Below are 27,409 nucleotides of genomic sequence, written 5' to 3'. Positions count from 1 at the left end.
GTAAAAGCCTTCACATGTGGCAAACAACTCACATCACAAAAATGAATATAAGAAGATCTATATTGTTTAGAGAATATGCTCGAAACAAAATATCAAAACTTTTGGCAAAACTTAGATTATAGTTGCTGAGAATAACATAACAAGAGAAGGACAGCAGTATACCAACCGGTACAATCTCCACCCCTGGATTGGAGAGGATCAATCTGGCATGAATTTTGCTCCTTCCTCTGGAGATTACTACTGAAGGATTATTTAGAATTAATAGTATATGCAGATTTAAGGTCTTTATGTTTTCTTTTTTCCAAGATAATTTTATAAAGCTTGGCCATCAGAAAATTCAGCTTGAATTCTGCACATAAAGGCCTATATACACCCCCTCCTCACTTTGTACATGTGCTTTTAAAATACTTATCCTAGCAAGTTTAATGGGATCAAACAATTAAGCAAAAATGAAGCAGCTATTGACAGCATCATATTATTACTAAGTGAAAAGAGGAGATTATTTAAAGAAAGGAAGCCACACTCTGTTCAAGCTCACATTTCAGTCTCACCTAATGGCATCTCTGATTTTTATAAACTAGAACATTCCAAATAAATGATCCCCGGGCTAAAAAACAAATTGGCACAGTGCTGATAACCAGGAAAATACTGATTTGCATAGAATATTATAGACCAAAGTGTTAAGTGGATTCAAAGGGTGATTTCTTTTTTAAGCTGAAGACTGAAAGTGAACTTTGATAATTGGGAGATAGGAAGAGTATTTAAAGATCTAATAAGCTAACAAGGAATAATCATTGCTTGTAATTTACATGTGGGTTCTCATTTTATCTATAATGTATATGAAAGTCTGTTTTTATTTGCTTGCTCAGCACTTTAAGGAAGTTAAAAGCTTCATTAAAGGGAGTATGAAGAGATAAATAAAGCCAATAATATCCAGGAAAAAAACACATGTTTTTTACACTTATTAATTAATTGGTACCAAGGATTTAAACCAGAGGCACTTAATCACTAAGCCACATCCCCAGACCTCTTTTCTATTTTATATAGAGACAGGGTCTCACTGAATTGCTTAGGGACTTGCTAATTTGCTGAGGCTGGCTTTGAACTCATAATCCTGCCTCAGCCTCCCCAGGATTATAGGCATGAGCCACTCACCTGGTCTTTACTCATATTTATGACAGGCTGAAACAATTAGTTTTTAATTTGTCGGCTTGTTACTTTGAATGAAACAATTTATCCTCTATGGAGCCAGGCTCTATCTAGATTTTAAGAAGAGTAAAAAGCATCTAAATATATAACAGATTATGCAAACAAGCAATGAACCAATCTTGTAAACCATTTGGGGCCCAATTAAATATGGTTGTCAATATATCTGACATTATGAAAGCTACTTTGATGGCAGCATCTATGAAATCAGTCATGCTACTTTGAAGCTGCTTAGAGGAAACACTGGGCAGTTGTTACAATGCCAGGTCTAGCTTAAACCCCACTAATCCCATGAAGATGCTTAAAAATAAAGGATAACTCCATGCCTGGTTTCTTCTATCTAATTACTAAGTGGTTATTTGAAAACCTTGAATGATCATTTGAAGTTTTAGATGTTAATAATTTGTTGAAAGATTTTATGGCAAGTTGGAAGAAGATTCTGAGTAGGGGAGCTGGCCCCAATGTCTCATTTGGAGGAGAAGGGGAGAGTTTCATGATCTTCGGAGCCTTATTCAAAACCCCTGAGTCCATTATTAATTATTAATAATTATTATTAATTAGTGTTAATTATTATTAATTAATATTATTAATTAGTGTTCAATATTTCATTAATCAGTTTAGTACCTTTTCACTTCTATTCCAGTAATTCAGTGGACATTTGGCTGAATATTTTACTAGAGTCCATGATACGTTGGGCATTTATTATTCTTTCAAAATGAAGCTGGACTTGAATTTTTAGTTAGAACTTTAGGGTTTTTTTTTCAGTTATGGTGACATACATATATCTACATTTACAAATAGATGTAAAGCACATATACAAGATTAGTTCAAATTTTTCTTTTACTCCTTGAGTTCACTTTCTTAATATATACTATTCAAGAAAATTCCATTTCTTATGGATTTATTCATACATTCATTTATTTAACAAATATTTTTTGAATTCTCACTATGGACCAGATAATGGAAATACAGGGTGAACATTTCACTGTATGAATGACTGATTCTTGGCTTCCAAAATAGCACACTCCTGTCTTTCCTTCTCTTTCATTAGCCACTGGTTTGGTCTGTTTCCTACTAGCTCATCACTTTTCAGCTGGTCTGTAGATGTAGGATTGTTCATATTTCTGTCTTTGTGACTGTATTTTTTTCTATCTACACACTGGTGCTAAGTGATATATGCCAAGAACTCCCAAACTCATAACTTCTGTGCTGACCTGTCCAGGTGCTCATCTTCCATCTAACCAATGCTCGTACAGTCTCTCTCCTGAAGGGTCAAAATCAGCACAAATCAAAATGGAACGCTGGTTTTCTCCAGCTCTCAAAACTTCTCCTTCCTATATTCCCCAGCTCAGTTACACAGTTGAGTCTTCTATTATGGAACATGGTGTGTCTTCCTATTCATTTGAGTTTCGTTTGTAGTCTTTTGGGAGGATTTTAAAGTTTCTCTCATGTAAGTTTTGCACATTTTTTACTAAACTTATTTAAAAGTGTTTTATTTTGTTAGTATTATAGGTGAATCTTCTCTTCCATAACAGATACAGATTATCATTTGTATATACATGAAAATGACTGATTTATATATGCCAATTTTATATGTCATCACTTTCCTAAATTACCCTTCTGAAAAAATATTTTAACTAACTTATTAGAAAACTATAATATTTTTCCCAGCAGTTTTAAAGATTATTTATGATTATTCAGTCCTTGAACTTCTGAATATTTGGCATTATCATTTGTTATACGTTTATTGACTATTTAGATATAAAAGTAGATGAGATGAACTTTCTTCTCACAGATACTATAGTTATTGATTCCTCACTCTCATACTTTTAATATTTTGGTAAAGGGTAAGCATGAAAGAATGTTGATTTTCTTCATATACGACCGTACATGTACATGCACACTTTTTAAAACTTTGTAAATTTTCTCTCTTTGAAGTTCAAAATATATGCAGGCCATTTTATTGTTTTTCATAGTGCATTTATAATTGGTGATTTGATTTTTTGGAGGGTGGTACTGGGTATTGAACTCAGAGGCACTAGACCACTGAGCCACATCCCCAGCTCTATTTTGTATTTTATTTAGAAAAAGGGTCTCACTGAGATGCTTAGTGCCTCAGTTTTGCTGAGACTTACCATCCTCCTGCTTGGGCCTCCCAAATCTCTGGGATTACAGGCGGGCACCACTGTACTTGGCTTGATTCAATTTTTAAGTGTATTGATCCAATTCTTTTCAGTTGAAGAAAAATTTCTATTTTGTTATTGAAGCCTGATTTTCTTCATTTATAAAATGGACATAATATGAGTGACTAATTATGTTATCCTAAGAATTTAATAAGTAATATATGTAATAGTTATTACTACATCTTTATATTGCAAAGAAAATATTAACAATTATAGTTATGTTTATAGTTTTGTAGCAATTGCAATCAATTATTTGCTCGCTTATTTGTCGTGCTTTACTTTTTGAAACATTTACTTGCATGTTTTATTATACCCCTCAATTACAATTTTTTTTTCATTATTTTCTTAATCTTTCCCCAAACTTCTCTGTTATAGAGTGATGTAATTTTTTTTTGTATTATGGCATTCACTAATTTTCTTACTATAAACTCAGCTCTTTACTGATGCTAATGGAGAATTTATCTATTGCATATTTACCCTTTTATCACCTTTGTGGTTTTCTCAAGTACTTTGTTTCTACCTACCATTAAATTATCATCTAATTGTGGTGTATTATTGTAAAGTTATCTTTCTTATTATCTTTTATTACATCTTGTCATTCAATAATATTAAGTGCACAAGGCAGATAGGGTCATAGATTTATTTCACATCGTTTTATGTATCAGAAATATTTGTGGACCTGTTTTATGAATATTTTTTCCCATTTGCCACTTCTCAAACCTGAAACTAAAGGACTGATCTTTAGTTATTGGCACGAAGAGAGGATTCTCCTTGTAGAGCATAGTTACATAGTCTGCCCCTTTTACAGCTTGAGTTGGATTACTGACAAATATAAATTTTCATTGATACATTAGCTTGTTGACTATGTATAGTGGGGAGTTTGTTGGTGCTATGAGAAATCCTAATCTCAATATCCCATCATGATATATTGTCATCCAGTGTAATGGACCCATTTCATTAGGACATATTTCTATCCTATATTGTGTTTTTCGATTGCCCAGATTCCTACAAGATGTGGCTATTCCTGGTATCTTCTATCGGGCTTTCTGTCCACCATGGGAGGGGAAAGCTGTTTACAATTGATAGTTTTACTGTTGGTGTAGCCCCACTTCAGCTGTTTTCAGATGTTGTTGATCTACTGAAATCAGCTGGATGCCTAGTGATGTGCTGCCTTCCCTCCTGAATTCTACCCTTTCCACCCTGCTTCACAGTTTCATTAGTAACCCTGAGAACATTCTCTAGTTAGTAGTGTGGTGTTCTTTCAGGAGGGTGTTGCATTCTGACCCCATCTTTGGTAAATTGCTTAGACGTTGGCTGCGTTGCTTCTACGCACTTCCCTAACTTTTGTACCAATACAAGTTTCTATTTGAGTGATTGTGTGTGTGTGTGTGTGTGTGTGTGTGTGTGTAGAAAGAGAGAGAGAGAGAGAGAGAAAGAAAGAAAGCTTACCAGGCTTGCTGTGAGGGCATAGCAAGTGATCCTATCTCATATTGTGTTTCCTAAAATCCTATCTGCTTTTTTATTTTTTTCTCAGTTGCATGAAGGTAATTCTGCTGCTTGCTTACCATTCCAAGGTATGACATTCTGTGAAGCTGCCCAAACCTTTTACTACCTGGACACCCCCACACACACACAGTCCTTCCTACATTTTCATCCTACTGGGTCTCCCAGTATTTATGTAGGCAACAAAGAATAGATAATTTTTTTCTCTTGGATGTAATAATTTTTGCTTATTTTACTAATTGTCTGAAATATTATTTTGTCATATCAATCAGCTTCTGCTATATGGTAAACCCACCCCAAAAGCTTAAACAGTCATTATAGCTTAAAAAAGTAAAGAACATTTCATTTAGCACACCATTCTGTGGATCTATGGGTCTTCTCTTCTAGTGTGGGTCTGCTTGGCTGTTTCCTACTTTGCTCTCTGATACACTATAGCCAGCTGTGAGTGGATGATCCAGATTTTTGCCATATTTGCATGGTAGGCTTTCTCATTCATTTTGCAGTCTGCTAGCACTGGCTTGTTACCACAGTGTTTTCAGGAATGAATTTTTGCTTGTGTTATATTCACTATTGTCTCATATCTGAAAAAGTTCAAACCTTATGTAGGGAAGTATTATATAAGGATATAGAAGCAGGTGTTTGTGAGTGAGAAAATTGGGGCCATTGATGCAGAAATCTCCCATATCTGTATTTCCTTGTCTTTTAAACTAGCCTTTTCATAATAAGTCCTTCTATTTTCTGAATTGTTGCAGAATCTGTCTTTCACAACTTGTCACAAAATCATCAACAGAAATCAGTAACTCCTTAATGTTACCTGACTCATTTGTGATCCTCACTGGCCCCATCCTTACCAAGCTCTGGAAGTAGTGCTGACCAAAATGAGGCAGATGAGTACCAGGATTGGAAAGGAGTCTTACTAGGACACCATGCATGGTGGACCATAATATGTTTCTGTGTTTCTACTTGTTCTGCCTTTCTCTTTCTCTCCATCATTCATCACATGCTTCTTAAGTTTTCAATATTTCTTGAGAAGTATCCTGGCATTGAAGATGGTCATGGACTTTTCAGACAGACTTGAACTTGAATCTTTATTCCTCTATATCCTGAATTTTGGCCCTGGGCATATTAGTTCCTCTGCTTTTTTTCCCCCTTTATCTGAAAAAAAAATATAGTATGTTTTTAAGGTTAAATGAGTCAAAATGCAAGTAGGCCAGAATCTTGGTTTGATTTCAGATTGACCGGAATCTTTTAAACATTTTGCAGGCATATTTAGTTGAATTGTACTCTTTTCAAAGTACATGCAATTTTATATTACCTTTCAAACACCTGTTCTATGAAAGTTCATCTCCCGTTAGCTTTTCTTTGCCATAAATTATAAGACTATTCTTATAGGATAGAATGTTTGTATTATTCTTGACAACATGTTTGTTGCTTCATTTAATTATATTTTTTATTTCAAATATTCCTCTTATCACTTCAATTGGATCTAAGAAACATAATAACAGAAAATAGCCATTCTTTCCAATCACTGAGTGACATAACAAAGTCAATGAGCTTTCAATAGTCACTTTATTTTTACTAATGGGAATTTGCTGAAATGATATATTAAGGTCATCACAACCAACCATTCAGTTTATATTCCCCTAAAGAAAAAGAAAAAAGTAAGAAGAAAGAAAGTTTAAGTGGGTCATTCATTATCTAACTAAATCCAGTGTTAAAAAAAATGTGCAGATAGAAAAATAACATAAGGTATAAAAGTGGATTTATCTAGAATAAATTCTTAATTTCAAGTATTGCAAAATGTCTTTCTCTAGAAGCAATATCTGTTGTAAAAATAGCAGTGAAAAATCAAGATTCAAGCAACTCAACTGAATGTTTCACTTGAACATTAACAACTGGATTTAGTAACTTAATTGTCACTGAAAGAATTAAATCAATCCATGTTCCCATCACTATAGAGGGATTCTGTCATTTGCCTTTCAAAACTGCCACAGATCCTCTAAAGAAAACAATCAAAATTCTGTTAGTTAATTTAATAAAACTTCATTATAAATGGCCTCCGTATTCTGTGGACTTAGACTGCTGGTGAGGTCATAGCCCTAAGAACATCGATGCATCAGCACCAAGAAAGGATAGAATGTTCGTGTTATTTTTGATGATGTTTTGAACTTGCTAAGCATTTTATGCTTTTCTAAATCATATCAAATAGACTATTTTTTATAATCACATCAATGGGATGATCCCAGACAAACATTTCATCATTTTACAATTGGAAAATCAACAGAGAAAAACTTGGGATCATCCAAATTCACATGTTGACTTACTTAACTCACTTTGGAACCTTGGTATCAAAATCTCTATCCTGCATACCTGCTCCCTTTTGAACAATTATTTCAGGCCTGATTTCTGCTTTTTTAAAAATGATGGGCTATCAGTAGTAGACAAGATCCTATCTGAGCATTGCAATGTTTTGGAAAAATGCAATTGATTTTCTTGGAATTGATTTAATATTTAATATTTACCTAATATTCTGGGAACATTTAGAGGCATTTAGAGCCATTTCCTACACATTTCAATTCACTTATTGCAGGTAAAATTTTTAAATTATTTTCTTTGTGTTCTTCAAATTATTTCAAAAAATAATCTTTCTTGGACAGAAAAAATATAGAAACATTTAAAATAACATTCAGAACAGTGGAATGAATCAGAATGAACTTTCATATGTGCATACATGGATATGGCCCAGTGAGTAAACTGTAAATGGTTTGAAGAGAGATCAGTGGAGTGGAGGGAGGGGAATGGGGGGAAGTACTAGGTATTGAATTGGAAAGGGTTAAGTTCCACACCTTTGTGATAATATCAGGGTGAATCCTGGTGTTGTATAAAACTAAAAAGAATAAATTTTAAAAATACCTTTGCAAAAATCACCAAGTACCTTATGAGCCCATAGAAATGTATATTTTATTATAAATTCTGTGGCCTATCTGTTAATAGGAAAGAAATAAAAGTGACTTCATTATTATTGTTCTAGTTCTAATAAACCATTATATGTAAATATTCTGAGTTTTTAAGGTATCATCTAACACTGACAATAATATTTAAGAAGTTGTGGATCATAGCCTTTAAGTATACCTCTAAAAACAGAAATTATTTTGAACTAGTTTTAAGATAATAGATACTACCCAAAATATGCTTTTTATGTTATAAAAATAATTAATTAAAAAGAAATTCATTATATCTTTGGTTACTTGCTCTGAGTACATGTTCCTGCTACTATAGCCAGAACTTCATGTATATAGGGGATCCTGTATGTTGCTCTAATTAGTTCATGTCAAATGAACAAAAGCCACAGTAGCCTTTATGCATTCATTTTCGTGTTAATAGATTCTCTACAGAGGAGAAGCGATTTGTTTTTTCATGTATTCTAATTGTGCCCTCTCTATGTCGGTTCAACTTGGAATAACAGAAATGATGTTGAGTAACAGAAATGATGTTGAGTGAATGCTTAAACAACAGAAACATTAATTTCTCACAATTCTGAAGGCTAGAAAATACAAGATCTAGGCACCGTCAGATTGGTATTTGGTGAAGTCCATTTCTTGGTTCATAGACATCTGTCTTCTCATCATGGCCTCACACAGCAGAAGGGGAGAAGGAACTGTCTAGGGACCTTCTTATTAAAACTCCTCTCAAGGGCTCCACCGCCAACCTCTGTCACATCGTGTTGAAACATATGAAGTGAGGGAGACACTGATACTTAGTCTTAGCATACCCAATTGTTAAAAAAATCCCAGTATCTTATATATTTATTATCACCAGAAATCTATCTTTTGGTGGCCCTTGGTCCTTGTGAAGGCTCTAGCAAAGCAAAAAGTGAAAAACCTACAAATGTTGTTCTATGATGTCTGACATTCAAAGTAATGGACACCGGTGAATGCCATCCAGGCACATCCAGTCATAGGAAACAACTCTTATTTAACTAAACTAGTCATATACTTTTCTTTTTCTCCCACTCTTATCTATTTATTTATTGGTTTGCATTTGCACTTAAATACTATATTCATCATGGAACAAGTGACTATTATTTTCATGGATTAATATAATTATGCGGGTGCTCTATACAATTAAAACTCCCCAATATGTCTGCCAATGTGTCAGGTCATCTTTACTGTTGATAGAGGTGTTTTTTTTTTTTTTTTTTTTTTTTCTGGTTTGTTCTTGACTGTCTTTGCTTCCTACTTCCATTACTCATGTTGATACAGTTTCAGTAAAAAGAACTATCACATATGAACATTAATTAGTGTGGTGTTCCCAGATACCATGTTTAATTGTATTCCTCCTATTTAATTCTTGTACATAGAAAGGGGACAAGAAAGCTCACATTTACTGAACACCAACTGTGTGCCAAGCACCATGTTTATGTCATTCAATCTTTTTTTATTTGTTCTTTTTAGATATACATTATAGTAGAGTATATTTTGAGACATGATACGTACATTGAGTATAACTTATTCTAATTAGGATCCCATTCTTGTGGTTGTATATGATGTGTAGTTACACTGGTTGAGTATTCATATATAAACATAGGGAATTTATGTCTGATTCATTCTATTGTCTTTCCTATTCCAATCCCCGACTTTCCTTTATTTCCCTTTTTAAAAAAGATAGACATTTTCATGAATTAGTAATAGATTAAAAAAAGCTAAATTTAGATCCTAAAGTTAATAAGGACCAGTATTAATACTGAGAATGGTTGGAAATCTAATTATACTTTCTGCCTTCTCTCTTGTGAAACTTGAGAACTCCTACTGAGGCTGGAGTTCAATGAACTTTTAATTAGCTGAATTCCACTTAGAAACATTTCCTGTTACAGCAGAACTTGATATTTCTTCACTATCCACTTGGAGAAACAAAAATGAAGATTGTTACACGGCCCAAATGTAACAATGTAAGATCATCTTACAGTGTAGCCAAAATCATGTAATAGCTGGTTGATCTATTTGCTTTTTTCTTCCTTGTAAGTTTTCACTTTCTATGCAGTTAACCTTTTCTATATGCATGTTACTTTTATAAGCCAACTTGCATTTTTTTGTTTTTAAAAGAAATAGGGCATAAACAACTTTTTTTTAAGGAAAAGGGAAAAAGGAAGAAAGGAAAAGTATAAAGAAGGAAAGAAAAGTAAACTAAATTTTAGAAAGCTAATAAGGCCTAGGGCACGAGATGTCATCTAGAGATATACTTTATTCAGCGGACTCACCAATCCGAATATGGCAGGGAAATGTCAGTAATTGACATTTGTGTGAGAGCTATCTGAAGCCAGGTCTCTTTATTTGTTATTAAAGATAACAAGAACTTTTTATTTCTTAGTTGAAGAAAGAGTTAGCTTTTTCTCCCTCTGTATTTGTAGTGAGGACACTTGTTCTATTCCTATGTCATATTTCTTGAAACTTTTCTTTTCATTACCACTAAAAAATGACAGAAAATGCTGGCTACAGCAGTACTGAGAGCTTAAAAGTGCTGAGAGGAGCTTTGTCATATAAATAAGATCCTACTGTGTCATAAACATACCATCAGCCACAAAGCACAGATAAATTTTAATGTTTTAACGGTATAAAGATCACCCTTTTTTCAATACTGGGGCTGAGAAACTCAATTATGCTATATGATTTTTAAATTTGAAAATTCCCCTTTAAACAAGTCAATCTTCAAGTCAACTAAGTTTTTTCTTTTTTTTAATTTTGCAGTTTTGTTGGAATTCAAGTGATTGGGGCCTCTTGAATTATTCAAAATTCCTGCTTCCTGCTGTGTTCACTAATACCTGAGCTTGGAGACCCATTAGAGTGCATTATGTATGTCATGCAGATTTCTGATTAACTCTCTTTTACAGAAGGTGCACATGCTCAGACTGTAGTTTTTGTCTTTTTCTATCAATAACTGTTCTTTTGATTAAACTAAATTTTTGGAGGAGGGTCTTCCAAATGTTATTGATTCTACTGAATGCCCCTGAGTAGAGGAATGTCATGTTGTCATACTAACAAGATCACTCACCTATTTCCCCAGATCTGACACATAATTCTTTGCTGAGGCTCATCTATGAAAACATATTGTATTAGTCAGCTTTTTCTCCACTGTGACCAGAAGAGCCTACAAGAACAATTTTAGAGAATGAAAAGTTTATTTGGGGGCTCTTGGTTTCAGAGGTCTCACTATAGGTGGCCAGCTCCATTGCTCCCTGCCCAAGTGTGGCAGAACATTATGGCACAAGGGTGTGCTAGAGTAAAGTGGTACAGGACATGGCCACCAAGAAGGGGAGGGAGGGTGGGAGAGAGAGAGAAACAGACTCATTCACACACACATACACACACACACACACACACACACAAAAAAACAAACAAACATATACCCACTAAGCTCAGCTCACAAAATATATACCATAAAGGCATGCCCTCAGTGTCCCACCTCCTCCAGCCACACCCTACCTGCCTACAGTTACCAACCAGTTATCAATCCCTATCAGGATTAACACTGATTATATTAAGGCTCTCATAAACCAATCATTTCACCTCTAAACTCTCTTGCATCATCTCACATACTAGCTTTTGGCAGACACCTAATACCTAAACCATAACATATGTGTAGTTGTGGGTTTCTGTGTGAGAAATGATGGCTAGCCCACATTATTCAGCTTCTTCCTGCTTCACTAGTACACCTTTGGCTTTCACTAAATTGCCTGCCAGGTGTTCCCTGGGTATTTCTTTAAATGCCTCTTAGTAAGTTACTTGTTAAGGGGTTCAGCAGCCCTTGCTAAGGGATAGATGGCAGATTTCACATGTAGGACTTTGTAGTGCACTCATTTTTCTTAAGATATTTTGGATTCTAAAATAGCAATAGAAGTCCTCCATAGGTCATTTGGGAAATATGGAAAAATGAAAAGCACTCATAAAAAGCTCTTGGCGATAAACATTATTAAAACTATGGTACATCTATCCAGTCTTCTTTGAAGGCATGAGTCCCCACTTACTTTATTTTTGGAACTCCTCAATGTTTTCCCACCTCCCTGTATCTGTTAGTTTTCCTGGGCTATTCATGAACCAGTATTCCTTTCTCCCTATCTGCTTGTGAGGCCCACACTCTTACCATGTCCTCCATTGCGCTTTTGAAGATCACTACTTCTTGACACAATGACTTTCTACTACCGTTGGTCTGTCCTCAGTGGAGGTCACCACTCCAACCTAGGCCTTGTGAAGCCTATGCCACCTTATAAGTCCCCCACTGTGATCTCTTGAATTCAAACCTTTCTCAAGATTTACTTGAGTCTCAGTGACAATAGAAGGAGCAAGAACGGAGTAAGTATGACTCCTTTGCAGCCCAGGTCTGTACTTGAGTCTTATTGAAGCTACTTTCCATTGGCTTTCATGTCTGGGAATGATGGCCACCATCCCTAACATCAAAAATCCTCTAGACATATTCAGATTTACAGCCTGGACTAAAGAGTGTTGTAGTCAAAGAGAAAAGAGAACTGTTAGCCACAATCTAAGTTCTTCTACTTGATTCTTAGATTGATTTTTTTCCAAGGAATTTCTCAAAGTCTAGAACACATTTGCTAGAATATGCACTTTGTAAGTAGAAGGGCTTTATTTTGTTCCTGCTCTATTTCTGTGTCCTGTATAGTGTCCAGCATATTTCAGGCACACAATAAATATCATTAAACTGAATATACTTTCTAACAAGAATGTAGAGATCAAAAGGGGTGTTTTTATCTTTTGTATTTCCCTTAACAACACAGGTAGAACATTTTCATGTTCATAGTACAAGCTCTTATTGGAGGTTTTCTCAAAGTTAAAAGCCCTAGATTCCCATGTATCTCCATGATATAAAAAGTATTTAGTTGTAGAACAGAAAATGGAACTTCCCAGGATTATCACTCATGGGTTTCAAATAATCCATTTCTCCTTAGGAGAGATGTTAAACAAATGCAGATAAATGTTCTAAATATTCTAAAATAGCTTAAGAAAGTTGCTTTTATTCCATGGAAAATAATGAGCAAACAATAGCTCTTGTTAGAATAAAACATGATGTATTGGTTGAAATGGCATCACAGTCTGAAAAAAAAAAAAAAAAAAAAAAAAAAAAAAACAAGCCCAGGCATAGCAAGGTCATCATGAGAATCTCATAAAAATTATTTTAAAAACCCAAATTTTTAGTTGGAAATTTATCTTTAAGCCTAAAATTATATCACATCAAGTGAAAGAACTTTGGGTCACGCTTTGATATTAACCTTGAGAATTGTTAAAGCCATTAGAAAGTATTCTGAGAATTGTTAAAAGCCATTAGAAAGTATTCTGAATTCCTACAGATATTCTATCTTCTTAAACTTGATTCAAGGTCAGATCACTCACTTCTGGCTTAAAAAATAGAAGTTCTAGACATTTTTTTTCCATCCATTTTAGAGAGAAGGAGTAGGTTGGCCTTTCTGGAATGACAGGTTCATGCTGTTTAAAGCAGGAGATAAGATGAAGATGTTGGGTGTTTAGATCACAAAAAAAACCCACAATTGCTCCAGTGAGATTTCTGTTCAGTCTAGTGAGCCATGAAGCCATTAAGGAAGAAGAACATCCTGTCCTTTTGAAATAGGTAAATTTCCTCTGCCTTGCCTTTTATGAACATTCATGCTAAGTTTTATTAATGTATTCCAGCTCCCAACTGGACCCCCAAATTTGATAAATATGCCTGATTTACTAACAGATGTCCAATTACAGCCTAATCAAATTTTGGTCACTGATGTGGTACTGTAAACAGGAACAAATTATTGAAAGCATAGAAAATTTTTTTGTCCAATGCTTTGTCAAGCCTAGAGCTAACACCAACTAAAATTTCCTTAATTGGAACTCATAGAATCACACTCCTGCAATATCACCGAGCCCTTTACAAGAGAAATAGGAGCAGACAGTGGAGGAGGAAGTGCTTGCTGCCAGCTGGTGTTCCCTGCACACCCTGGCTCCTAGGAAGAAGAGGCCCATGGCAGCTACTTCTAATGCCACTGCGCACTCTCAACCTACACTTTCTGCTGACTCTGTCAAATGTTCACTGCTTTTACATGTTCATTAACTCTAAAAATAACCTGGGGACATGGATTCCAGGGAATGCCACTAAAATTTAAATAGTGCTATGTGATTGGGAATGCCCTGTGTAACTAAACACTGAAATTAGACTAGATGATCTATTTTAGGCATGTGAAGTCAAGAGAAAAAAGATACAAGTAAATTGGCAGCAAGGTTTCAGAGTGAAGAATGAAACACAAGTATAGCTATTGCTTAGATTATGTCATGCAAATGATGTGAAAATTCTCTCAGCATCTAAAACAGAGCTTTTGTGGAATATTGTTTTCTATGAATAATGATGTTAGAAACCTGGGAGAGAGTTGACTGAGAGAGAGAGAAATCATTAAATAGTTAAGAAACAGGGGCAGGAAATGTAGCTCAGTGGTATAGCACTTGCCCACCATGCTCAAGGGCTTGAGTTTCATTCCTAGTATCACTCCCTCCCCCACAAAAGAGTTAAACAAACATATGACAATAATAAAACTAAAAATAATTTTATAGGAGATGAAAAAGTAAAAAATAGAATTAAATTAATTTTTTAAATTTAGAAGTATTTTATCTGATGGTGCCCAACAAGATGGGGGACTTTTCCAACCCAACATAGGAAGTGTTTGAAAATGAAAATTATTCAAAATCAAAGGAGTGTCAGGAAAAAGAAAAAAAAATGTTCTCTTCAGAAGCTCTGTAGAAACAAATATATCTCTTTATCTCTGTCAAAAATGTTTTGTTCTGTTAGAGCAAAATGCCATTTTTATTAATAAAGTAAACAATCTAAAAACTCTCCCCTCAATATGATATGGTGATAAAATATGATAAGAGAAACATTATTTGCAAATAGGACCAGCCATTCATTTAATAAATGCATTTAATTAATGTACACATGGAATATGCCCATCGTTGCCTGCATTAGAGGGACAATGGTGATCAGTACTCCCACTCTTCCCCTCTCGTGGGCAAGACAGGCATTGGAGGAGTCATTATACCAACAGCAAAACATTCAGTTACTTTAATTCACAAATGCTCTTAATTTCCTTAAATCTTGTCCTTCAAATGCATCTAGTAAGAGAATGTCTCATGATGTTTCTATGTCTATCTGAAATTGTGCACATTGCTATAGAAAACACTACTCAGTGTTAGGTCATTGCTATCAAGATATCATGCCTTCCAACCTAAATCAGGCTTTCAAAACTTCCTGGCAATCATATTTTCTTAGTTAATTTTATTTTCTATTCATTGGAAAGATTATTTAAAGTTTTTTTCACTTCCCAAAAGTCTACTTTCAAGCACTGTTCTCTGTCATCCTCAATACAAGGATATCATATTTCAGATGAACTGGAAGACGAAGAGGATACTTCTTTCTAATATTCAAACTCCCTCTGTGTCTCAAGGACATTCCCTCTGTGTACATACACCTTGCCTCCTTGAATTTTCCTATCCTCTCATTATTCCATCCTTTATATTTTCCTGTCTATTTTTTTTTCTTATTCTAAACTACCATCTTTATTGACTTACTTCCCACAGCTCTTCCATTAGAAACATTCCTACATGGCCGGCTATAGCTATTCTTCTTTATTTCTACTATTTTCAAAAACCCAGTTCATTTATTGTGTCTGATTTCCTCCCTAATACATTTCTCAGTTCATGGAATCTTGCTTGTATCCCTCACATATACACTGAAACTTTGTGTGCTGTGATCACTAATATTCTTGTTACTAAATTCAGATGTCACTTCTTGTCCTTAATTTGACTTTATTGCCACGTTTTTATTACTTGTCTGCCATTGTTCTATTTCCTGTTGCACTATAATTTTTTTCTTTTACCTCCCATCCTTTACACATTCCTCTGCTTCTTAACTCTTAGGAATTAAGGGACTAAGACATGGGATTTCTTACTTATTAACTTTCTATGTACTTCCTTATTTTGCTATGAGTATAAAATTGCTACAAATAGATATCTAGACTTCTTTCAAAATTCCTGATCTACAAGTCCAACTGTCCACTCCAGATCTCTACTGGACATTTAATAGACAATTCTTATGATCAACAATTCCAAATTGATCTCATCTTTTTTATTTCCAAAACTGTGTAAGCTTTGCCTTCTAAATGTCTTTCCAATCTGACCACACATCCCCCTTCCCACTGACTCTCTCCCTATTCCAACCACAATCATATCTCACTAAGAATTGCCACAGTCCTCTAGCCCATGTACAGCCAGTCTTCCATGTTCATGAGTTCCATACCCATTGATCCAACCAATTGCAAATAGAAAAAAATTTAAATTACTTTTGTTCTTTACATGTACAAACCTTTTTCTTGTCACTTCTTAAACAGAATATAACAACTCTTTACATAGCATTTGGATTGTTTTAAGTAATTTACAGATGATTTAAAGTATATGAGAGGATATGCATAACTTACATGCAAATACTATGTGCCATTTTATGTAAGGGGCTTAAGTTGTACTCAGTATGTTTTATTTGCAGGAGTTCCTAGAACCATTTTCCATGAATACTGAGACTACCTTCTTCCTTTGTTTCACACCAGTAAATTCATTTCTCTGCATCAAAAATGATATTTCTAAAACTTAGGTATAATTATGGTTTTTCTAAGATTCAATAATTCCAGTAGATCACTCATTGCCCTTGGAAATTGAATTGGTAAAACTAGCAAGTAAATAGATTCTTAACGACAAAGTCTTGTGAGAATTTTTAATGAGGTAATAAACACAGCGTATTCTGGACATGCATTGCCAAACATTTTAGCTTGAACACAAAATCCAGTTTAATGTAGCCATATTTATTATTGCATCTGCTAGGATTCCAACTCCTTCACTAAACTTCCAACCACCTCTGCTGGTTGTTTCTCAAATGACATTACTATATACTCTTGATCAGTACTATCATTGATAGCTGCTGCTTTCTTTGTTTGGAAACTCCTCTTTCTTACAACTCCTATTTTTATTTAGGACTTGAATTAAGCATCAACTCCTCCAGGAAACTTCCCTGGGCTTACAGGATTCGGCTGGATGTCTCTTTCATTTGTTTCCAGAACAAATTGGACTTGCCCTGTTGAAATTCTTATTATGCTGTGTGATTAAGTGCTCATTTACTTGCTGGTTGAACCTGTTAAATAATCTGCAATCTTCTCAAGGATGGGCAGGCACTTTGTCCAGTGTTTTTACTCATGAATAGAATAAACAGTGATTGAGCTATTCACTTAGTAATCAAACCTCTGAAATTAGGTGAGGAAGGATCTGTAGGGCTTTACTACTAGGAAGGTACTGTTGACCTTTGAGTGAGCTGATTCAATTGTTTGGGGGACAGAAGACAGTGTGCAGTAAGCTAAAATGGATAATGGGAATTGAAAATAAAGAACACACATACATAATAATATTCTTTCATGAACCGCAACCTCAAAGGGAGATAAAATTAAAATAGGGCAGTACTTGGAGAGTTAGCAACATCAAGAACAGGGTTTCTTCCTTCTTTCCTTCCTTCTTTCTCTCCTTCTTTCTGTCCTCCCTTCCCTTTCTCCTTTTTTCCTCTCTCCTTCCTCCTCCCCACCCACTTTCTATCAGTCTTTCTCCTCTTTCCTCTTTCTTGTTTAATCATAAGGAAGTTTGGGCTATCCTACGGTCGAAAAGAAAAAGCAAGTTAGAGGGAACAAAAAGCTTGAAAATTCTCCAGAAAGCACTGTCTCTGAGATTGTTGACTGAGCAAACTCTCATATTAGTAAAGAAAAATGAATTAAAAACACATGTAGAGTCCCCTTGTAAATTAAGATAAATGTCCCTTCTTGCAAAATTTAAAAAGTGACATTTAGGACAAGGATAATGCATGATTGGGGTGAGAAAAAAATGATGGAGTTCAAGTCAAATGGATTCTATCTTTCCAAGCACAGATTTGGAGCAATGAACTTGATATGTGAACTTGAATAAGGTGAAAAGTCTGGACTGTAATATCAATCAATGAAAAGTAGAAAATGAAACCTTAGACTCAAAATAAAGATTTCTGAATTTGGAACACCTTGCTGCCTTTTACTGGACTTGAAAATGTTCTTTCCCCTGTAAACTGTTAACCTCAGAAAGATGATAATTTGGTGCTAAATACTATTGAAACCATAGGTATACCCTATTGCATATTGTCATGATACATATCACAAGGGATGCTAAAAATTTAAAGTTGGGCCAAGTATGCCAATAGGTGGCATATTAACAAGTTCCTGGCCTCTTTCAGATATATTTAGTCACCTCAATAGTTTGATAGCAGTTTTTGTTTGCAGTAAGTGAAAATAAAGATATATGCATGTTAACAGCAAATTTCTAAAAAAAAAAACTTACTTAAAATTAAGTGAACTCACAGTTTATAATAGATTATTTTTATTGTAAGACTGATAAAATGTTGTTCTTCATTCATATGTATAACCTGGCACCAACATATTGATATCAATGTTGCATTATCTAACAAAGAGAAGGAGGCAATAGGCGATTAAAGATAGAAGCACAGTATTGGTGGGAACTACAACGTATTTTCCTACCATTGCATAATCCTTCACTTCACTTCCTTGATGTGATAATTTTTTAGCAACTCTTCTTTCTTTATGTTTAAATTGGTTACATTTATATGTAATAGTTTATAGAATATTATTATTACTTTTACCATTTTAACCAACATAAACTAAATGATTCAAGTAATTAGTTGTCTTATTATTGCTTCAATAAAAAATATGGAATTGATTATTTACCATTTATAACTTTGTCTTCTTATCTCAATTTCAAAGCTTCTCCTAACACTCAAATTCAAATTCTGAAAGTGCCAAAGCATTAAAATAATTAACATAAATTCTATGATTTAACCTATCTTTACTCATAATTGCACTTAGCATATCATTCTAGTCAGATATCTTTGCAAATTAGACTGAATATCATTAATAACATTTTATGTGAAAAAGATGCTTTTGCATATCAGCATAATTAGGTCTCAAGCAGTTCTGCTTTATAAATTCTCACTTTCAGAATTTATTTCAGTTAGTTTCCTCTAAAATTTTGTTTTCAGGTTTCTATTAGGAAAGCTAGCATTTCTTTCTGTGGAAGAATAACCTTATTTCATAAGTGTGTCAGATGACATAAGGTAGTTCAGATAACTAAGGCAGGGGATGGGTAAGTCTCAAGTTCCATGATTTCATCTCAAGTTTCATTAATCTACTGATTTTTTTTTACTTGATTTTTATAATTGGGTTGAAAAACTTCTATAAGAAAAACAAATTAATCCTTTAGCCATTTTGCATTTCAAATGTACCTAAGCATGTGTTTGCATTTTAAAATATAGACTGGCAGGTTGAAATACTTTTTGTGCTCACACTAAATGGTAATAAAAAAGAGAGAGAAGATAATGTAACTTAGTATAGCCATTGTGGAATACATAAAAAATTAAAAATAGAACTACAGTTTTACTCAGCAATTCAGGAATTCTACTACTGGGTACATATTTGAAGGAAATAAAATCAGTACATTAGAGAGTCCTCTGCACTCCCATGTTCACAATAGCTAAGAGATGAAGTCATTTTGTGTCTACCAGTAGAGGAATGTATAAAAAAATATGGGACACACATACACATGAGTGCATGCACAGGAATACTATTTAGCCTTAAAAATAAAAGAATTAAATCCTTTCATTTGTAACAATATGGATGAACCTGGAGAACATTGTGTTAAGTGAAATAATCTAGGCACAGAAAGACAAATTCCATATGACCTCAATCCTATGAGGAATCTAAAAAAGCTCATCTCCTAAAAGTAGAGAATGGAACTGTTGGAAGGTGGGTTAGGGTAAGGTTGGTCAAAGAATACAAAACTACAGTTGGGACAAATAAGTTCAAAAGATCTGCTATAAATGGTAATTATTGCTATTGATGATATACTGTATTCCTTAAAAATGCTGAGTGGATGAAAAGTATTTTCAGCATAAAAACAACAACTGTATGAGGTAGTACATATATTAATTACTAGATTGAAACATTCTACAATGTCTATATACACACTATGTATACACAGTGTACACACACTTCAAAACACTCTATTGTACAAAAGAAATACACTATTTTATCAGTCAATTTAAAACAAATAATAAAAATTTGCTTCTGAAAAAACAACAGAGAAGATGTCATTTAAAGTCTTCTACATTGTATTGATTTTGAAATTTAATAAGCTCTCAAGACTTGTTAGATTAAATGGGGTAATATTTTTAAGGTAAAATATATCTAATTTAGAATTCTTATATAAAAATGACATTTCCTATTAATTCTCAGAACAGCTATTACATAGCACCTTCAATCAAGGCATTGATGCTTTGAATTCATCCTTTGAAAAATAATATGTCAATTCCATTAAAGCAAACTAAATATATCATGTATCAAAGTAAAATGGGTATTTATTATAAGTATCAAAGAAACACTAAAGTAAATGTTTCCTTTTAATGTTAAAAATCACATTCCATTTACTTTATTTTCTCTTCAAATGATATATTCTACATGTGTCAGGTGGAAAGGAAAACAAAGAGAGTTTATGTACAGTTCCCATCTCTCGAGGTCTTTATGAAATCATAGGAAATACTAATACCAGCACCCAATTAGTGACAGTGGAAGATGGCAGGCCTTCAGGTCTCTCTGGAGGGAGAGGTCACTCCTGGGAGTCTCTGGTAGGCCTCATTAGAGAGCACTATATTGGAACAGGCACAGGGGATTAGACAAAATCTCAGCCAGTCAAGAAGGAAACAAGAAGGAATCTTCTGGACATATATAAATGCTGGAGTAAGGCTCAGAAGAGAATGCCAGCCTGCTCTACGCTACTAAGTTATCCAGTTTGAAAGAACTAGTTCATCTGTTGTCAAGGCAGGGTGAGTCCCGAGGAGCAGCTTCTCTATGGAGGAACAATGAAAGCTGACCTACGAGCCCTCATTAAGCAGTGAGATGGGTGATGGACAGAGAGAGACTGACCACAATCAAAGCATGTCTTATTCAATAATGTGAAGAGCTAGGATAGTTTTCAGGTACACAGAAGAAAGCCAATAGACAAGAAGAGATGAAAAGGTGTGTCTGTTAACTCCCCAAAGAGCCTCCAGCCTCATTTTCTTCTCTCTCTTCCAGATTTGGAGAATGATCTTTTAAAGAACAAACTCTCACATTGTATTTGTTGTAAGGATCAAAGACTATGCAGCTAAAGTATCTAACACAGTAGAAACAAATGAATGTAGCTATTACTGTTTTATCAATTTCCGAGTTTCAAAGGATCCTCCTCCTCAGAGGAACAGATAGGAATAAAGACTTTCAAGACAGAGCCCTTTCTCCTTCTCTAGCCTGATGGTTCTCACCGTATAGTTATGCCAAATTAACAACACTTCTTCAGATGTGTTCAGCTACCACATGTTGCAGGGCTTTTGCATGAATTCTTCTGCTTTTTGATGCCCTCTTCCTCAGTAGATTCTACACATTCTTCAAGACAAAATTCAAGAAAGGTTCACCATTTTTGTAAAACATTCTCTGACTCCATTCTATTTTTTTTCCTTTAATGTCCTGCACAGACCTTCACTATAGGTTTTGCAGCAAACAATATTTTATTGTAATTTCTTAAATCTTAGGTTATATTTGCTTTGCAGAAAAATCACAAAATAGCACAGAGTTTTTATAAATCTCACCTTCAGTTTTCCCTATTATTAACATCTTGCATTAGTATGATTTCTTTGTCACAATTAATGAACCAGCATTGACACTGGTTAATATGAATATTAACTGAGTTAGTTAATATTAATTACAGAATTTAATATTAGTTAATATTAACTGAAGTCCACACTTGATTCAAATTTCCATTGTTTTTGCATAAATTCTTTTTTTCTGTTCCAAGATCTCATCTTTTTTTTTCTTCCCCTGTACTAGGGATTGAACCCAGGGCCTTGTACATGCTAGGCAAGCACTCTACCACTAAGCTGCATCCCCAGCCCCAGGATCCCATCTCTAACTACACATCACATTTAGTTGTCATGTCTCCTTTGGCTCCTCTAGACTGTGAGAGTTTCTCAGATTTCCCTTATTTTGATGACCATGTCAGTTTTGCATCAGACTGGTCATAGATTTTGTAAAATTTTCATGAATTGATATTTGTTTGACTTTTTTTCTCATGATTAGGCTGAGTTTATGTTTTCTGGTTTGCTTTGGTTTTGTTACCACAGAGGTAAGTGGCAATTTCATTGTGCCAGGGAACCATTGATCTATTTACCATCTCTCTTGTTTTTCTTTTTCCAGAAAGCTTTGTGAATGAAGTCCTATGCAGTCTTTTTTAGACTACCTTCTTTTGGTCAATAATATGCATTCATGCTTATTGCTGTTGATGTGTACTCTGGAAAGAAGTTGCTGAGTATAGCCCAAACATTAGGAGCAAGAAATTATACTCCACTTCATCCACAGAGTAGTATCTACATCAATTTTATATAATTGGTTAGCAGAGAAGTTTTGTCTATTCTCCCTGTTTATTTATGTATCTAATCATTTATTTATAACAGCATTAACTTGTAGATTTTTTTTAATACTTTGGGTTATGGTACAGTACTACTTTTTTTTTTTTTTTTTTTTTTTTTTTTGCTAAAATAGTTTCATCTTTGACCATGGAAACTCAGTTCGCTTCTGTGTCTCTTTAAAATTCCTCAACACTTGTGGGAGTTTTCTTTGTTTGTCTTTAAGTTTTATTTTTATGGTTTGTTTTTATCCATTCCTTACTTTCTGACAATGCAAGATGTTCCAGGCTCAGGTACATTTTCTGCCCTAGTCTTAGATTCCATCATTTCTCTCAGAAGTTATAGTACCTTTTATTGGAAAATATATTATAAACTGAGACCTAAGTGTGCTCATTTCTGTTAGCATAGTTTCTTCTCAGTCCTCCGTGTTGGCACATCAAGGAAATATATGTGCTTGTACGAATCCATGTGTATATCCATCCATAAAAATTTTCATAACATAAGCATCTGTATCTATATCAAGGTAGACATGTGCTAATACTGATGTGTCCAAATCTAGCCCATTATCATATAGATTGTTTTATTTTCTTATTTCAGTATAACCTCCCATATGAGGGAGGTTAGTTAACATCATTTGCCATTAATTTACATATTTGTTCCCATAGCATAAATAAAATGGTGGTTATCAAAATGATTAGCCCATACTCCAACTAGAGCACAGTGTTTATGAATAGTTGTTTGCCTTTAGACTTTAAAGACTTCTGTCTATTGTTATTTAAGTCAAAGTTTTTTCCACTTCCACAAAGTTGTTTTACATGTTTTAATATAATTAGACTTTCATTGTATTCCCAATTCTCTCTGCAGATTTCTCAATTCCCTAAGTCATATTTTAATCATCTACATTAAGGTTGTCTTTTGTGATGTAATAATGCTGTGTGTCCTTGACAAACACACAGTATCATATTTCCACCTCTGAATTTATATGGAATGGACTAATCACCCTAAAAATATTTCATGTGTTTTACCTATTCACTCAACAAATCCCTGGGGATACTATGCTTAACCATCTCTATAAACTTATTTTTCTCTAGAATGTCATATAAATAGAATTTTACAGTCCTTTGGCTATAAATATAATTAAATTTCAAATTAAGTTTTGGAGGGGGCAAACATTCAAACCATAGTTCAGACCCATTGGTGATACAATCCCTTAGTCTTTGCTCGTCAAAGAAAATGTTTATTTCTTTTTTATTTTAAAGTATAATTTTATTGAATGTTCTATTTGGTGAAGTTTTTTTTCCTTTAAACACTCTAAATATTTCACTGCATTCTTTTTTTTATTTTTTGCCTGTGTGATTTCTGATGAAAAGTATCCCACTGTAATTTATATGCTTAGGATTCTTTTTTTTTTTTCTTTTTCTTTCTCTCTACCTATATTCAGTTTTTGTTCTTTTTCTTTGATTTTCTGCAAACTCTAAGTTTGATTTCTTTGTCTTTATCTTTCCAGTTATTATGTGAACTTCCTGGATCTGCAGGTTGACATTTGTCCTAAATTTTACAAAGTTTTCAGCTGTTACTATTTAAATGTTTTTCTGCTATATTCTCTTTCCTCTCCTTCTGATATCCCAATTTGTTATGCCACACTTTTGATATTGTTCCAAAGTTCTTGAATGCTTTGTTGTATTCCTCTCCTTTTCCCTCTCTGTCATTATGCTGTCTCTTTGAATTTCACTCTGGAAAGTCTCTAATGACTTATTGTCAAGCACACTGATTCTTTCCTCTGCCTTGTACAGTCTACTAATGAGTCCAGTAAAGCATTTTTTTTAAAAAAATTCTGTTACAGAGCTTTTTATTCTAGAATTTCTGTTTGATTCCTTCTTGGAATATCTTTCTAAAAATTTCTTTGCTTACATTATCCATCTATTTTTAAAGCATTCCACCATTTCCAATAGAGACTTGAACACATTAAAAATAATAATTTTAAATTCCTTGTCTGATAATTCCAACTTCTGTATACTATCCAAGTTTGATTTTAATGATTATTTTTTCTCCTCTCATGTCTTTTTACATGCTTCATAGTTTTTCACTGAAGGCTGGACATTTTCTTTTAAGTAATAGAAACTGAAGTGTTTAGTGTGGTAAGTTAGGAGATCTCTTTCTTGAATTTTCACTATGAAATTCTGGTGAGAATCCTGGAAGCCTAGTTCATGAAAGCACTAGGCTAAGATTGTGAGCTTCTAGAGTTCTTCACTCCCAGACAAGATCACAATAAGCCTCAACCCCTTTGTTAAATAGCTATTTTAGTGATCTTGTCTATTTATGGACACAATAGCTTCTGCTCCAAGTAAATACATCTTGGGTATATGTTTGGATGAACCTCTCTGCAGATTTGGGGGTTGGAGTTTGCCCTCTAATTTTACTTATCTGTTCTAAGAAAAGCAGTTGATTTTCATTTGATAAGCTTTCATTTCTTGTAAGGATGGAAGTGACAACTTCTAAGTTCTTTGTGTGTCTTAGGTGAAGCTATAAATCATAGTTTTCATTTTTAAAGTATAGTATCTTTTATTGCATTATTAATCTCTTAAAGGTAGAGGAAGAGAGACTATCATATTCACTTTTATGTCTATAGTATATAGTCAAGTACCTAAAACCAACCAGAAAATGAAAAGTTTTCTGATAGATAATAGAATTGAATGGAGATGATGAATAGATGGATGAATAAATGGAGACTTATTAAATAAATTAATAAAATCTGATATAAATTATACTTTAGGAAGTAAGAGAAATAAAAAAAAGTGATTTTTTGAATTACACAAGATAAGCATAGGAAACAAATTAAGAATGGTGTGAAAACATTTTTTAGGAGAATTAATAAAAAATTAAAGGACTTCATTCTTTATCACTAGTCCCAAATCCTTCCATGCCTATTGTAATTCACCTGTTCTTGAGGACTTCACTAATAATTCTGAATGTTTTTTTTTCTGACACTCATACTCTATACAGATGCTCCTCAACCTATCATAAGTTGAAAATATTGGAAGTTGAAATGGATTTAATACATCTAACCTACCATACACCAAACCTTAGCCTAACCGACCTTAAATGTGTTAGAAAATTCAAATCAACCTATAGTTGAGTATTATGAGCAAGCATTATACCACATATATTGCTAGCCCAGGAAAAGACCAAAACTCAAAATTTGAAGTATGATTTCTACTAAACATACATCACTTTCACAATATTGTAGAATTGACAAATCATAAGTCAGCAACTGCCTATATTCATTTTGTCTAAAATTCAGTATAATATAGCAACTCAAATTGGTTGAAAATAAAGCAAGATACTATTTTTATTTATTTGTTATTTAAAATATCAGATAAGAACAACTTAGAGGAGGTAAAGTTTATTTGGCTCACAGTTTCAGAGGTTCAGTATATGATAGGCGGATTCCATTACTCTGGGCCCCAGGTGAGGCAGAGCATCATAGCCAAAGGGCATAGTGAGGAGTGCTGCTCCTGTCTTGGCAGCCAGGAAGAAAAGACAAAGGGGAAAAGGCTATAGGGAAGATGAACCATCCCAAGTCATGCCTCCAATGACCTACCTCCTTCAGCCTTGTCCCACCTGCCTATAATTACCACTCAGTCCATTTAAACTAGAATGAACTGATTAGATTATGGCTCTCATAATTAATCATTTCACTTCCTACATTAGCACAGAAGTATTTAGGGGATATCTCATATCTAAACCATAACAATATTTTTGGCATAGTTTCTGATACTAACATCAGAGATTTAAATTCTGCTGTAGAAAATTCTGCTGTAGAAAAATAGAGACATTTGGGTGGTGTATGATAATTCTTTTAATAGCTCTTTAATAGCTCACATATATTTCTTCATCAGAAATCTGAGTCTTAGTGTTACTTCTTTGCCATGGTCATAGTTGTGGTATTCAAAATTAAGATCAACTTGTGAATAAAATATTGTACTTGGTTTAAAACAGTAAACAGAAAACAATGTTTTAAAATGTCATATTTAGTAAACTCACCAACTATCATGTCCAAAATATTTAGCAAACATGTTCTCTATCAGTTAGGTGTATGGAACATACTGTATATTAAAATCTAGTTATTTTTAGAAGTCACTTATTCCCACATTTCTTTGTTCTCTAAAATAGACATACACCAACATATAGATACAGATGTTAAAAAAAAATCGATGTTTATGTGCTTATGCAAACTGAAATTTTTTAAAATATTTAGTTTTTTTTAGTTTTTTTTTTTAGGTGGACACAATATCTTTATTTTACATTTATGTGGTGCTGAGAATAGAATCCAGTGCCTCATGCATGCTAGGTGAGCACGCTACCACTTGAGCCACATCCACAGCCCCCCAAAACTGACATTTTTAAAAGGACACAATGTCAGAAAATTTATTTAAATAGTTGCAGACATCAATCCTGATGTCCCACAGTCTTTAGCTAGTTGAAGCATTTATTTTTGTAAAATACAGAGAAAAGTACATTTCATTTGGTTTTATTCCCAACTGCTATAATAACTGATTCAATGAAGCTATAGCTTCAAAATTACTCTTATACTTCATCATAGTTTAAATATCATTAAGGAATACTTAAGGAATAATGATTTTTTTTTTAAAAAAAAGGACTATTAGCAAGTATTATCAGAAGACTACATCAGTTATTTTTTAGGAATGACATCTGATATTTTAACCAAATATATCCAGGGCATTTTGTCACATGGAACTTGTTATTGTGAAATACTCTGTTCTCTATTCCTTTGTTTGGAAAAGTATCCACTTATATTAATTACCTAGTGCATTCCTCAGTGTTAATTGAAATCATGTGTACATTTATACAAGCAATTTTTGAAAACATATAAATAGAACACATAAATTCAG

At 33.8% G+C, this 27,409-nt stretch overlaps 1 protein-coding gene across 6 annotated transcripts in view; it reads left to right on the top strand.

Annotated features, from left to right (window-relative positions):
• Positions 1-27,409, top strand: part of Rgs7 (regulator of G protein signaling 7) — a 438,832-nt gene that overhangs the window by 315,587 nt on the left and 95,836 nt on the right. The gene's annotated exons all lie outside the window — the stretch shown is intronic.

This window comes from Callospermophilus lateralis, chromosome 13 (assembly GCF_048772815.1).
Source record: "Callospermophilus lateralis isolate mCalLat2 chromosome 13, mCalLat2.hap1, whole genome shotgun sequence".
Classification (NCBI taxonomy): domain Eukaryota; kingdom Metazoa; phylum Chordata; class Mammalia; order Rodentia; family Sciuridae; genus Callospermophilus; species Callospermophilus lateralis.
Note: the sequence above shows the minus strand (reverse complement) of the source record. Positions and strands in the feature narration are given on the sequence as shown.